The sequence below is a fragment of the Bos grunniens genome, chromosome 11 (genome assembly GCF_055505025.1).
Source record: "Bos grunniens cultivar Pamir isolate PY7600 chromosome 11, Bosgru_T2T1.0, whole genome shotgun sequence".
Classification (NCBI taxonomy): domain Eukaryota; kingdom Metazoa; phylum Chordata; class Mammalia; order Artiodactyla; family Bovidae; genus Bos; species Bos grunniens.
In genome coordinates this window covers 53,309,915-53,321,517 of record NC_141175.1, presented here as the reverse complement: position 1 = coordinate 53,321,517, position 11,603 = coordinate 53,309,915, and the positions used below count along the sequence as shown (strand labels likewise).

Below are 11,603 nucleotides of genomic sequence, written 5' to 3'. Positions count from 1 at the left end.
ATTGACTGAGCAGCTGACCTGAACTGAACTGCCACCCCCGCTTCCTCAGGAATGAACAAGACTACAGCTGAGTTAGAGTGGCACTGGGCCTCAGGCAAGTAAAAATGGCATAGTTTCTCTATCATTTATAAGTTGCCTTTTCTTTTCTTTTTGTTTTTTTTTTTTTTAGTTGCCTTTTCTTAATTTAGCATTCACTTTGTTAAATTTTCCTTTGACTGTTTTCCTGATCTCTGATTAAGTTGATTTTAACAATTTTTGCTTGATCTTTCAGTGATTCTCTGAAGGGATAGCTCCTTGGAGTTACCTGCTCCACTATTTTAGTTGATGGTCATTCTTAACATATTAATTTTTGCATTATATGTTAATCTATTTTTTTTTTTTTTACTGAGTTCTGGAAGATTTACTCAAGCTAGTAAACTATATATAAAGCAAGAGGAGAAGGAGGCGACAGGAAATGAGATGTTTGGATGCCATCACTGACTCAATGGATATCAGTTTGAGCAAATTCAGGGAGATAGTGAAGGACAGGGAAGCCTGGTGTACTGCAGTTCATGGAGTCGAGAGGAGTCAGACATAAGTTAGCAACTGAACAACAACAACAAATCTCTACATATCTACTGATAGATATATCTTATGTACATATCTAGACCTAGATTTTGGCATTTTATTTCACTTCCAATCATATGTTTACCCTCTCCATTGTTTTAACACCAGGGGAAAGTATGAACACAGTTCCCCACTACCACAAATTATGCAGTTGAGTTTCCCACATTCGGGGAAATCACAGTAGTCAGCACATCTGAAATGCAATGGATTAGCCTTGCTCTGGGAAAAACATGTTTTTGATTATGGTATCTCCCCTGCCAGGCAAGAATATCCATTGGGTTTTAATTCAGTCATCTATTTCTTACTTGGTCAACCTTTCCAGCTCTCAGATTTCTCATGTTTTGCTAGATATAGTGATTCATGGAGTCCACATGAGAGCAGCAAGTTAAATATCTTCTAAAGACTTCTCTTTTTTTTTTTTTTTTTTAATTTTATTTTTTAAAAAAAAATCACATGCTCCCCATCCTGAACCCTCCTCCCTCCCAACCTCCCCATACCATCCCCCTGGGCCTTCCCAGCGCACCAGGCCCAAGCATCCAGCATCGTGCACTGAACCTGGACTGGCATCTCGTTTCATACATGACATTTCACATGTTTCAATGACATTCTCCCAAATCTTCCCACCCTCTCCCACAGAGTCCATAAGACTGTTCTATACATCAGTGTCTCTTTTGCTGTCTCGTACACAGGGTTATCGTTACCATCTTTCTAAATTCCATCTCTTGTGTTGTTGCTATATTAAGGACTGGCCCCTGGTTTTGAACAAGATAAATTTTTCTCACTCCGAATTCATTCTCATCATAGGGCTGCAGGAAAGGGGACTCCTTTCAGGGCCTGAGAGTGGGCTCTTGTCTAACACTTGGATATGAATTGTCCAAGGAGACACACATGCTGACAAACTGCAAATTTTAAGAAATGGGATTAGGAAAGGGGCACCCAAGAGGAGAGCAGTAGGGTAAAGGAACCCAGGAGAACTGCTCCCCCAGTGTCCAATTTTATAGCAATGGAGTTAGTTTCCTGGTTGTCTCTGGCCAATCATCTTGCTTGGCCCATAGTCTGACTCAAGATCCTTCCTGCTGGCACATTCATTTCTTAGCCAAGATGTATTCCAGAAGAATAATTCTGGGAGGTTGGTCATCTCCTCTTCTTCTGGCCTCTGCCATATTTATAGCAGCAACTCTGTGTTCCTTATCTATCTGGACCTCCTGCTGTGAGGAGCTCAGGCAAGTGGTCATTATCCTATCTAGGCAGGAGGTTTCATCCAATAGTTCCCTAACAATAGTTTGTAATTTTTTTTCCCAAGAAAGCAATGTTGCATTCTTCTGTAAGCCTTCCCCCCCACCCCCCAGTTTTAAGCATCAGTTTCTTTCCCTAGGTCTCCAAAGATATCTTATTATAAAAGTGAAAGATTTTCATGAGTCCATCACCAAAAGCTATTTATAATGAAAGTCTATAAACCTTTAGTTATTTTAATTCTATTCATTATGTCTCTTGATTTTCCTGCTATTAGTTCAGGAATTTATTTTTCTCTAAGATACTAGATATAGCTTATTACAATAATTAGGATTCCACTATGTTACTTTAATCAAGCAATTAGAATGAGAGAGAACTCTTATCCATCTCTATCTGTATCTATACCAGCATAATTTCCCAAACTCTGAAGCAAGAGGAATTACTGAAAGGTAGACAGAAGCAGTATTTCTAGAAGCACTGCAACTGCATGGTGAATATGGGAAGGGATAAAAAGAACTCCCGAATACCCAAAGGGGAGAAGGTAGAGCCTACAGAAATACCAATTTTCAGGGAATCAACTGAACCCAAAGCTTATTTTTTCCACTCTCCTTCCTCCAAATAGAAAATATAATAATTTAAAAGAAATTCTACACAAATTGGAGATTTTGCATAACCTTTAGTAAGTTGTTCAAACATTTAATAATGTTTGGAGACTGAAATCTAAGTATTATTCCCTCATGATGCTAACACACACACACATCAGATCAGATCAGATCGGTCACTCAGTCGTGTCCGACTCTTCGCGACCCCATGAATCGCAGCACGCCAGGCCTCCCTGTCCATCACCAACTTCCGGAGTTCACTCAGACTCACATCCATCGAGTCAGTGATGCCATCCAGCCATCTCATCCTCTGTCATCCCCTTCTCCTCCTGCCCCCAATCCCTCCCAGCATCAGAGTCTTTTCCAATGAGTCAACTCTTTGCATGATGTGGCCAAAGTACTGGAGTTTCCGCTTTAGCATCATTCCTTCCAAAGAAATCCCAGGGCTGATCTCAGAATGGACTGGTTGGATCTCCTTGCAGTCCAAGGGACTCGCAAGAGTCTTCTCCAACACCACAGTTCAAAGGCATCAATTCTTTGGCGCTCAGCCTTCTTCACAGTCCAACTCTCACATCCACACATAACCACAGGAAAAACCATAGCCTTGACTAGACGAACCTTTGTTGGCAAAGTAATGTCTCTGCTTTTGAATATGCTATCTAGGTTGGTCATATCTTTCCTTCCAAGGAGTAAGCATCTTTTAATTTCATGGCTGCAGTCACCATCTGCAGTGATTTTGGAGCCCAGAAAAATGAAGTCTGACACTGTTTCCACTGTTTCCCCATCTATTTCCCATGAAGTGGTGGGACCGGATGCCATGATCTTCATTTTCTGAATGTTGAGCTTTAAGCCAACTTTTTCACTCTCCACTTTCACTTTCATCAAGAGGCTTTTGAGTTCCTCTTCACGTTCTGCCACAACGGTGGTGTCATCTGCATATCTGAGGTTATTGATATTTCTCTCGGCAATCTTGATTCCAGCTTGTGTTTCTTCCAGTCCAGCATTTCTTATGATGTACTCTGCATATAAGTTAAATAAACAGGGTGACAATATACAGCCTTGATGAACTCCTTTTCCTATTTGGAATCAGTCTGTTGTTCCATGTCCAGTTCTAACTGTTGCTTCCTGACCTGCATACAAATTTCTCAAGAGGCAGATCAGGTGGTCTGATATTCCCATCTCTTTCAGAATTTTCCACAGTTTATTGTGATCCACACAGTCAAAGGCTTTGGCATAGTCAATAAAGCAGAAATAGATGTTTTTCATACACATTTTCAAAAATATATCACCCAATATTTTTTTTTTCTGCATGCTGTGAATCATTGGAAGATTTGAATGTCCCTATCAGTAAGTTAAGAGAATTAATTTGAAATCCTGAGCCTATAGTGACAATGATGTAATTGTCCTTGGTGACTTTTAGATTTATGTCAAAAAGGCACAAGGTCAACTAAAATTCCAATTAAAACAAAGTGGAATAAAGTTCTGTACAAAAGACCAATTTCATTAAATGCCAGCAGTAAATATGAATTTCTTTTAAGAATGAGGTTTCTGGACTTCATGAAGAGAACTGTTTCTTTCTTTCTTTTTTTTTTTTACCTCCTGAATAAACAAGGCAATTTTTGACATGAAATAGATTTAGCTCATTCCAAATCTGAATTCTGAGATGTCTTGGGAATTTTTCAAGCTTTCTCAGCTATTATTTTTTCCATTGATTTTTATTATTTTACAATCAATGTAATCAGTTATTATAAACAATCGATATTGCTTTATTTTACCCAGATATTATCCATGTCTTTGTCACCATTTTTATGCAATAGAGTCCTTTTTTTAATATTCCCTTGGTGAGCTCCTTGGTGATAAAGTCTCTCAGTTTTGTCTGAAAATTATTTTCATTAAGGTAATAGGTTATCAATTGTGTTATCTCAGTATGTTGAAGATATTCTACTACCTCTGGCTTCTCTCATTGCTGTTGTTTCTCAGTTATTATGACAAGCAAGTTTCTTTGACAAAGTTCTAATTTTATTTCCCAGATGCCTGATTTAAATATTGTTTAGAGCAGTGGTTCCCAAATTTTGCTGAACATTAGTTATCACCTAGTGAAATTTTACAAATCCTGGTGGCCCTGATTGCACCTCATACTAATTTAATCAGAGTATCTACAGGTGGAAGCAAGGTATCAGAGGTTATTAAATATTGCCAGGTGAGTATAATGTACAGCTAAGTATGAGAACCACTGGTTTAGAATTTTCATACATCATCAGTGTAAATAGAAATCACTTCACATGTTATCATAGATTGCTGGTTCCCACTCCCATTCTGATTCAGTGTGTCAGATATGGGGCAATCCTGTGATTTAGATGTGAGTGAGCCATGTGTGCAATGAAGAAATACTCTTATAGAACAAAGATCTACTCAATAAGTGGTTCTTGAAATCATAGCATCAGAATTAGCTACTGGTGAGCTTATTAGAAATGCAAATATTTAGAGCCTATTGACATCTACTGGGTGAAAATCAATGAACCTGAGGAATGTTTACCTTTTCAAGCTTTCCAATTGATTCTTATGCACATTTAATCTGAGAACCACTGATGTAAAGCATATGAAACCTAAATATGTGGCTACTAATCAGAACCACCTATCAGGCCACTATACTAGACTTCTTAGCTCTCCCTTATTGTCTGTCCACCATGTTAATGAGTACACCATGTAGTAAATGATAGAGAAATAATGTCAAAGGATGATATCTGCATTTAAGTTTGTGTGTGTAATAAATACTCAAAATTATACTTGATGAAACTAGTTGGGGAAAGGGAGCTTTTTCTGAAAATGTAAAAGGATTAAGGTATTTAGTCATAACATTATAGAAAGAGAAGATAAGAAAAAGGGGAAGATGATTATATTCACTAGTGTGTGTTCAGCCCTTTTTCTCAGGCACTTCTCCAAATTTGAATTACCTGTCTTATCAAAGAATGGAAAGTTGGAGGAAATCACTTATTAAAAGTTGTTGCAATTCAGGGATGCTTTGGCTCTGAGGGATGTTGATAATCCAGATGAAGCCAATGAGAAAAGCCCACAGTTGTGGGGGATAAAACTTGCCCTTAAAGGAATGTGGTGATATTATGCCTGTTGTCTAAGCCCATACAGGTCCTAGGTAATAAAAATCTTCCATCAACAGTGACCTGTTATGATATCTTTGGAATAAATCCCAGTTGTGAATGACATGATAAAGGCAGAAGTCAAATCCTTATTTTGCTGTCAAGTCTTAGATGAGGAATCAAAGCTTTATCTAAATGAACTGAAATTTACAACAGTACTTCCTTCCCAGAAGAAAAGACTTTATTAAACAAAGAATAAAGCCCACATTAGGAAAACATGGAAGGGTTTTCAGAAGGTCTTGGCTTTACTGGGATACAGAGGTCAAAGATTAATTCCAGATCCTCCCCAAAATTAATTAACAAAATAATTATTTATGACAAGATTAATTTAAAACTCCACTTGGGGCATTTGGCCTAATATCTGGAATTAGTTCCAATACCTGTTTCAGAAAAATATTAGAAGACACAATTTCTAAGATTCGTTTCTACTATGAATAATTCTGGTTTGTTCCTCCAAATTCTATTTTTAAAAAGCGAAAAGATTCCTAGGAAAATAATGTAGATATAAAGGGACTTTTAAGTAGAAAATGATGGTTTTAAGTGTCTCTACTGATTCCTTGTTGCTTTTCATTTGGGGAGAATAACAAGGTGAGGGTTTCATTTAGTTTTTGGACATGTAATATTTTCAGAGTCAACATTTTAAAATGCATTAAAGAGTGTAATAAATACACATTTTTGATGAATGACTTCTGCTTTTAAGCCTCTCCCTCTCCTTCTTTGTTCTACATATGAATAGACTGATTAGAAGTTTTGCACTGTTTCCTCCTTCAGTGCCTGTGGGCAATTCAAACCCGTTTAGAATGCCAGCCCATAGCCACTCTAAAAGCCCAGTCTATCCTTTCTGCCTTACTCAAGGCAGCCTTTACCTGCTTTTGCCTTCTTACTTCCTCAAGATTTCCTTGCATAAATTGCTGTTCAGTTGCTCAGTTATCTCTGACTCTTTGTGACCCCATAGACTGCAGCATACCAGGCTTTCCTGTCCTTCACTATCTCCCAGAGTTTGTTCAAACTCTTGTTCATCGAGTTGATGTTGCCATCCAACCATCTCATCCTCTGTCACCCCCAAGCCCACTGTGGTGCGGTATCATGAGTTTTGGTACACAAACCAAATTCTGGGTGGAGATCTATTTTTTTCTCATGAAACATTCAAAATAATGGTTATGTCAGCAGGATGTCTAGACCACAACCACCAGAAGCAGAGATCTCTTCTCTTGCTTTGGTTTGCTAACTGGCTCTGCTGTCTGTAGGTAAGCAATTATTTTGAGCTGCTGCTTACTCTGAGCTCTGTTGTTGCCTGCTGTGAAGTTTGTGCTTTGAGCTTGGCTACATTGTGCTGCATTTGCTGAGTTCTATGGAACCTCTGTCATATAATACTAGGAGAATGAAGCCTGCCTTAAAGTGGCCCTGAGTTGTACATCTCAGCTGAACTTATTCTGTGATTTAATTCCAGCATAGGCTGTGACAGGTGCTAGGCTCAGGAGAATGGCTTTTACCTTATGGCCTTTGATTGTGTTTCTCAATTTAGGATTGTCCCCTGTTCTATAAAGGATTCAGGGAGACTCATACTCTATGTGCTATGTGGACCCACTTGCATGGAGGAAATGTTACTATGCATTATGTTGAAGTCTACATTTCCTAAAGCAAACAACTCACTGCTGCTGCTGCTGCTGCTGCTGCGTCGTTTCAGTCGTGTCCAGCTCTGTGTGACCCCATAGACGGCAGCCCACCAGGCTCCCCCGTCCCTTGGATTCTCCAGGCAAGAACACTGAAATGGGTTGCCATTTCCTTCTCCAATGCATGAATGAAAAGTGAAAGTGAAGTCGTTCAGTCGTGTCCGACTCGCAGTGACCCCAGGGACTGCAGCCTACCAGACTCCTCCATCCATGGGATTTTCCAGGCAAGAGTACTGAAGCGGATTGCCATTGCCTTCTCTGGAATGACTCACTAGGACTCCACAAATTGCCTTTGCTGCTGCTATCAATACCTATGACTCTGACACAAAAATAGACCTTGATCCTCAGAGTTCTTGGGTAAAATACCTATGGTATGCCTCTGGCCCAGCCAGGAATTAATTCACCCATTATGACAGAAGGAACCCCTAAATCTGATGATACTGATTTGGGACTTTCTGAGGGAATAAACTTATAAATCTGCTCAGAGTAGAGAGGTTCCCCTAAAGTATATCTAGTAACCACACACACACACACACACAAAGGAAGTGTCAGTTGAAAAAATGCACAACCTAGAATCTGAGAATTATGCTTTACTTGATGGACAAAACCTAGGACATAAATCCTGGGCACAGTATCTTAGATAGCTCTGAGACGCTGCTCCAAAGAGGTAAGAGAGGAGTCAGGATACATAGGCATTTTTGCAACAAAAACCAGGTAGTCTGAACTTCAAAAGATTACTGTTAATAAAAAATACCCAGGTATTTCAAGTTAAGGAATTTAGTGCTTTTCTATGTACAATAAGTCTCCTACATATAAACCTTTAAGATGTGAACTTTCAAAGGTGTGAATGTGAGTTCACCTCTCCAGTCACATAAGTTAGTTCACATGTTTGGTGTATATTGTCATGTGTATGATTCCTCTGCAAGTAGTTGTGGTTTTGTGTACCTTCACGGTACTGTATAGAGTACAGTAGTACAGTATCTTTATTTCAAGCTAGATCTGAAAGAAGACAGCTTCATTGAACTCCTTGCTGTACAACACAAGGAGCTTACTAATGAAAATGAAATGGAATTGGAGGCCCAGAGAAAGGATGTGAAGACAGACATGAACAAGAAGTAACCAAAAAGCTGAAGAGTATAATGATGCAGGAAATGACAAGGGGATTTGTTTGTTTATTTGTTTGAGGAGGCACTGTTCTTCCATGGGGGAAAAACCCGAAACAAATATTCATAATGTACACAATTGGAAATACTAAATTCACCTGAATAATTTATACAACAAAAAGACAAAAGGGTGCCAGTTGCCTTTTATTCCTCCATATCATACACTCTGAATTAACTTCAACATGTCCTAAAATGCATCAGTTGGTAAGTGTTCATGTCCTTAATGCTAGAGCTCAAATTAGAGTTAAACCTGGATATCCCACTAAATTTAACAAAGTATCTTAAAGGAGTTATCAAACACTAAATAGAAGACAGCTATGTTTTACCTTAACCATCAGAACAAGCATACTGTCTCAATTTCCCATGATCATAGAACATGTGAATGAAAAATGTCAACTGTAATATCAGCAAACTAAGGATTCTGTGGCATAAAGTCAGCAGCCACTACAGTCTCCCCCAACAGAGGGGGAAGAATAGGATGCTGGCCCTAGACAGTTAAGGTGGATATCAAAGAAATGATTTCAAAGAGCCCAGATTCTTGCATCTTTTCATGTATAGACATAGAAAAAGTGCTAAATTACTTAAGATGTCTGGTTTTCTTTAATTAATAGTAATCTTTTGATATTCAAACTACCCAATTTTTGTTGCAAAAACCTCTTTGTATCCTGCTTTCCCCTCTTCCCTCTTCAGAGCAGTCCATCAGAGTTATCTGAGAGGTGGTTTTCCAGACTTAAGTCCTCAGTTTTGTCTGCCAAATAAAACACAATTCTCAACTTTCAGGTTATGCATTTTTTGGACTCAAAATTCACTAAAATATCCCAATATAAACATGGATGCTCTGACCTAATGAGTAATAAAATAAAACAAATTTTGACTTAAAGTTAAATTAAATCTTTGGAACTTATACATTGGCTTGATAAAACTGGAGCCAATTGACCAGCCCCACTTCCTCAAATAAATAGTTAATATGGTCCAAAGTAAACTAAAACAGACTTTCCAAGACTGAAACTCATTATACAAGAACTATTGAGTGAAGGAATGATTATCCTCACTGCTCTTCCATTGAATACTCAATTTGGCCTGTTCTTAAACTTGAAAGAATGAATGGTCGATTACTGCAATTTCAATGCTGTGGTATCACCTATATTATTAAAATTACTAACTTCATCCACAACTGGGTATTGTTTTTGCTTTGGCTCCATCCCTTCATTCTTTCTGGAGTTATTTCTCCACTGATCTCCAGTAGCATATTGGGCACCTACCAACCTGGGGAGTTCTTCTTTCAGTATCCTATCATTTTGCCTTTTCATACTGTTCATGGGGTTCTCAAGGCAAGAATACTGAAGTGGTTTGTCATTCCCTTCTCCAGTGGACCACATTCTGTCAGACCTCTCTACCATGACCTGCCCATCTTGGGTGGCCCCACAGGGCATGGCTTGGTTTCACTGAGTTAGACAAGGCTGTGGTCCGTCTGATTAGATTGACTAGTTTTATGTGATTATGGTTTCAGTGTGCCTGCCCTCTGATGCCTTCTGGCAACACTTACCGTCTTACTTGGGTTTCTCTTACCTTGGACGTGGGGTATCTCTTCAGGGCTGCTCTGCAAAGCGCAGCTGCTGCTCCTTACCTTGGATGAGGGGTATCTCCTCACCACCGCCCCTCCTGACCTTGAGCTTGGAGTGGCTCCTCTCGGCCCTCCTGCACCCGAGCAGCCACCACTCCTTGGACGTGGGGTTGCTCCTCTCGGCTGCTGCCCCTGACCTTGGGGCAGTGGGGGGTGGGGGTGGATAGCTCCTCCCGGCCACTGCTGGGACATAGATGGGGAAACAGTGGAAACAGTGTCAGAATTTATTTTGGGGGGCTCCAAAATCACTGCAGATGGTGATTCCAGCCATGAAATTAAAAGAAGCTTACTCCTTGGAAGGAAAGTTATGACCAACCTAGATAGCACATTCAAAAGCAGAGACAGTACTTTGCCAACAAAGGTCCGTCTAGTCAAGGCTATGGTTTTTCCAGTGCTCATGTATGGATTCGAGAGTTGGACTGTGAAGAAAGCTGAGCGCCGAAGAATTGATGCTTTTAAACTGTGGTGTTGGAGAAGACTCTTGAGAGTCCCTTGGACTGCAAGGAGATCCAACCAATCCATTCTGAAGGAGATCAGCCCTGGGATTTCTTTGGAGGAATGATGTTAAAGCTGAAGCTCCAGTACTCTGGCCACCTCATGCAAAGAGTTGACTCATTGGAAAAGACTCTGATGCTGGGAGGGATTGGGGGCAGGAGGACAAGGGGACGACAGAGGATGAGATGGCTGGATGGCATCACCAACTCGATGGACGTGAGTTTGAGTGAACTCTGGGAGTTGGTGATGGACAGGAAGGCCTGGCATCCTGCAATTCATGGGGTTGCAAAGAGTTGGACATAACTGAGCGACTGAACTGAACTCAACTGAACTGAACTTCATCCAAAAAGCAACTGATAAATATTATGCTATCATAGATTTGGCTAAAATATTCTGTTCATGCAGATTTCAGTAGTCCCTCAGTCACAGTTTGCTTTCACTTTCAGTGTGAGATTAAACACCTTTTCCTGACTTCCCATGAGGTACCGCAACAGCCTTGTTATCACACACCATCTTTCCAGGCAAGATCTTAACCACATCCAACTTTCTCTGAGAACACAGGTATGGCATCACACTGCTTTTATCCTCCTCTGAAAAAATCCATTTGCCATGCTCACTTAGAGTATACAAATACTCATAAAAGAGCTTACACACCAAAAAAGCAAATAAACTACTTCCCCACACATAGTGCAAGGCTCTGGCACATTAGTTGAGTTCTGGAAAATTACTTGCTAAACCAAGGGCCACTCATTTCCTGATACTTATGATAAAGAACAGCTAATGCTGTTACTGAAACCAAGCTTGCTCTAGTCACTGCACTACAGGCCACTAAATCTGAGAGACGAGGTGTAGAGGCAAGAAATATGACTTTATTCCAAAAGTTCACTGACCAAGAAGATGGCACACCAATGTCTCAAAATAACCATATTATTGAGGTCTGGATGCCAGGTTCTTTTATAGAACACAGAGCTAGGGGAGGTGAGGAAATAAAGTAAAAAGGCTTCTCATTCTGCAAATATCTTGTAGGAGGGCAAGCCTTAGAGAGGAGATGT

General features: G+C 39.8%; 1 non-coding gene across 1 annotated transcript; it reads right to left on the bottom strand.

Moving 5' to 3' along the window:
• Positions 1 to 711: 711 nt before the first annotated feature.
• On the bottom strand, positions 712 to 875 carry LOC147363090 (U1 spliceosomal RNA). The gene has a single exon (XR_015137552.1). It is a non-coding gene; the product is annotated as a U1 spliceosomal RNA (small nuclear RNA).
• Positions 876 to 11,603: the final 10,728 nt, after the last annotated feature.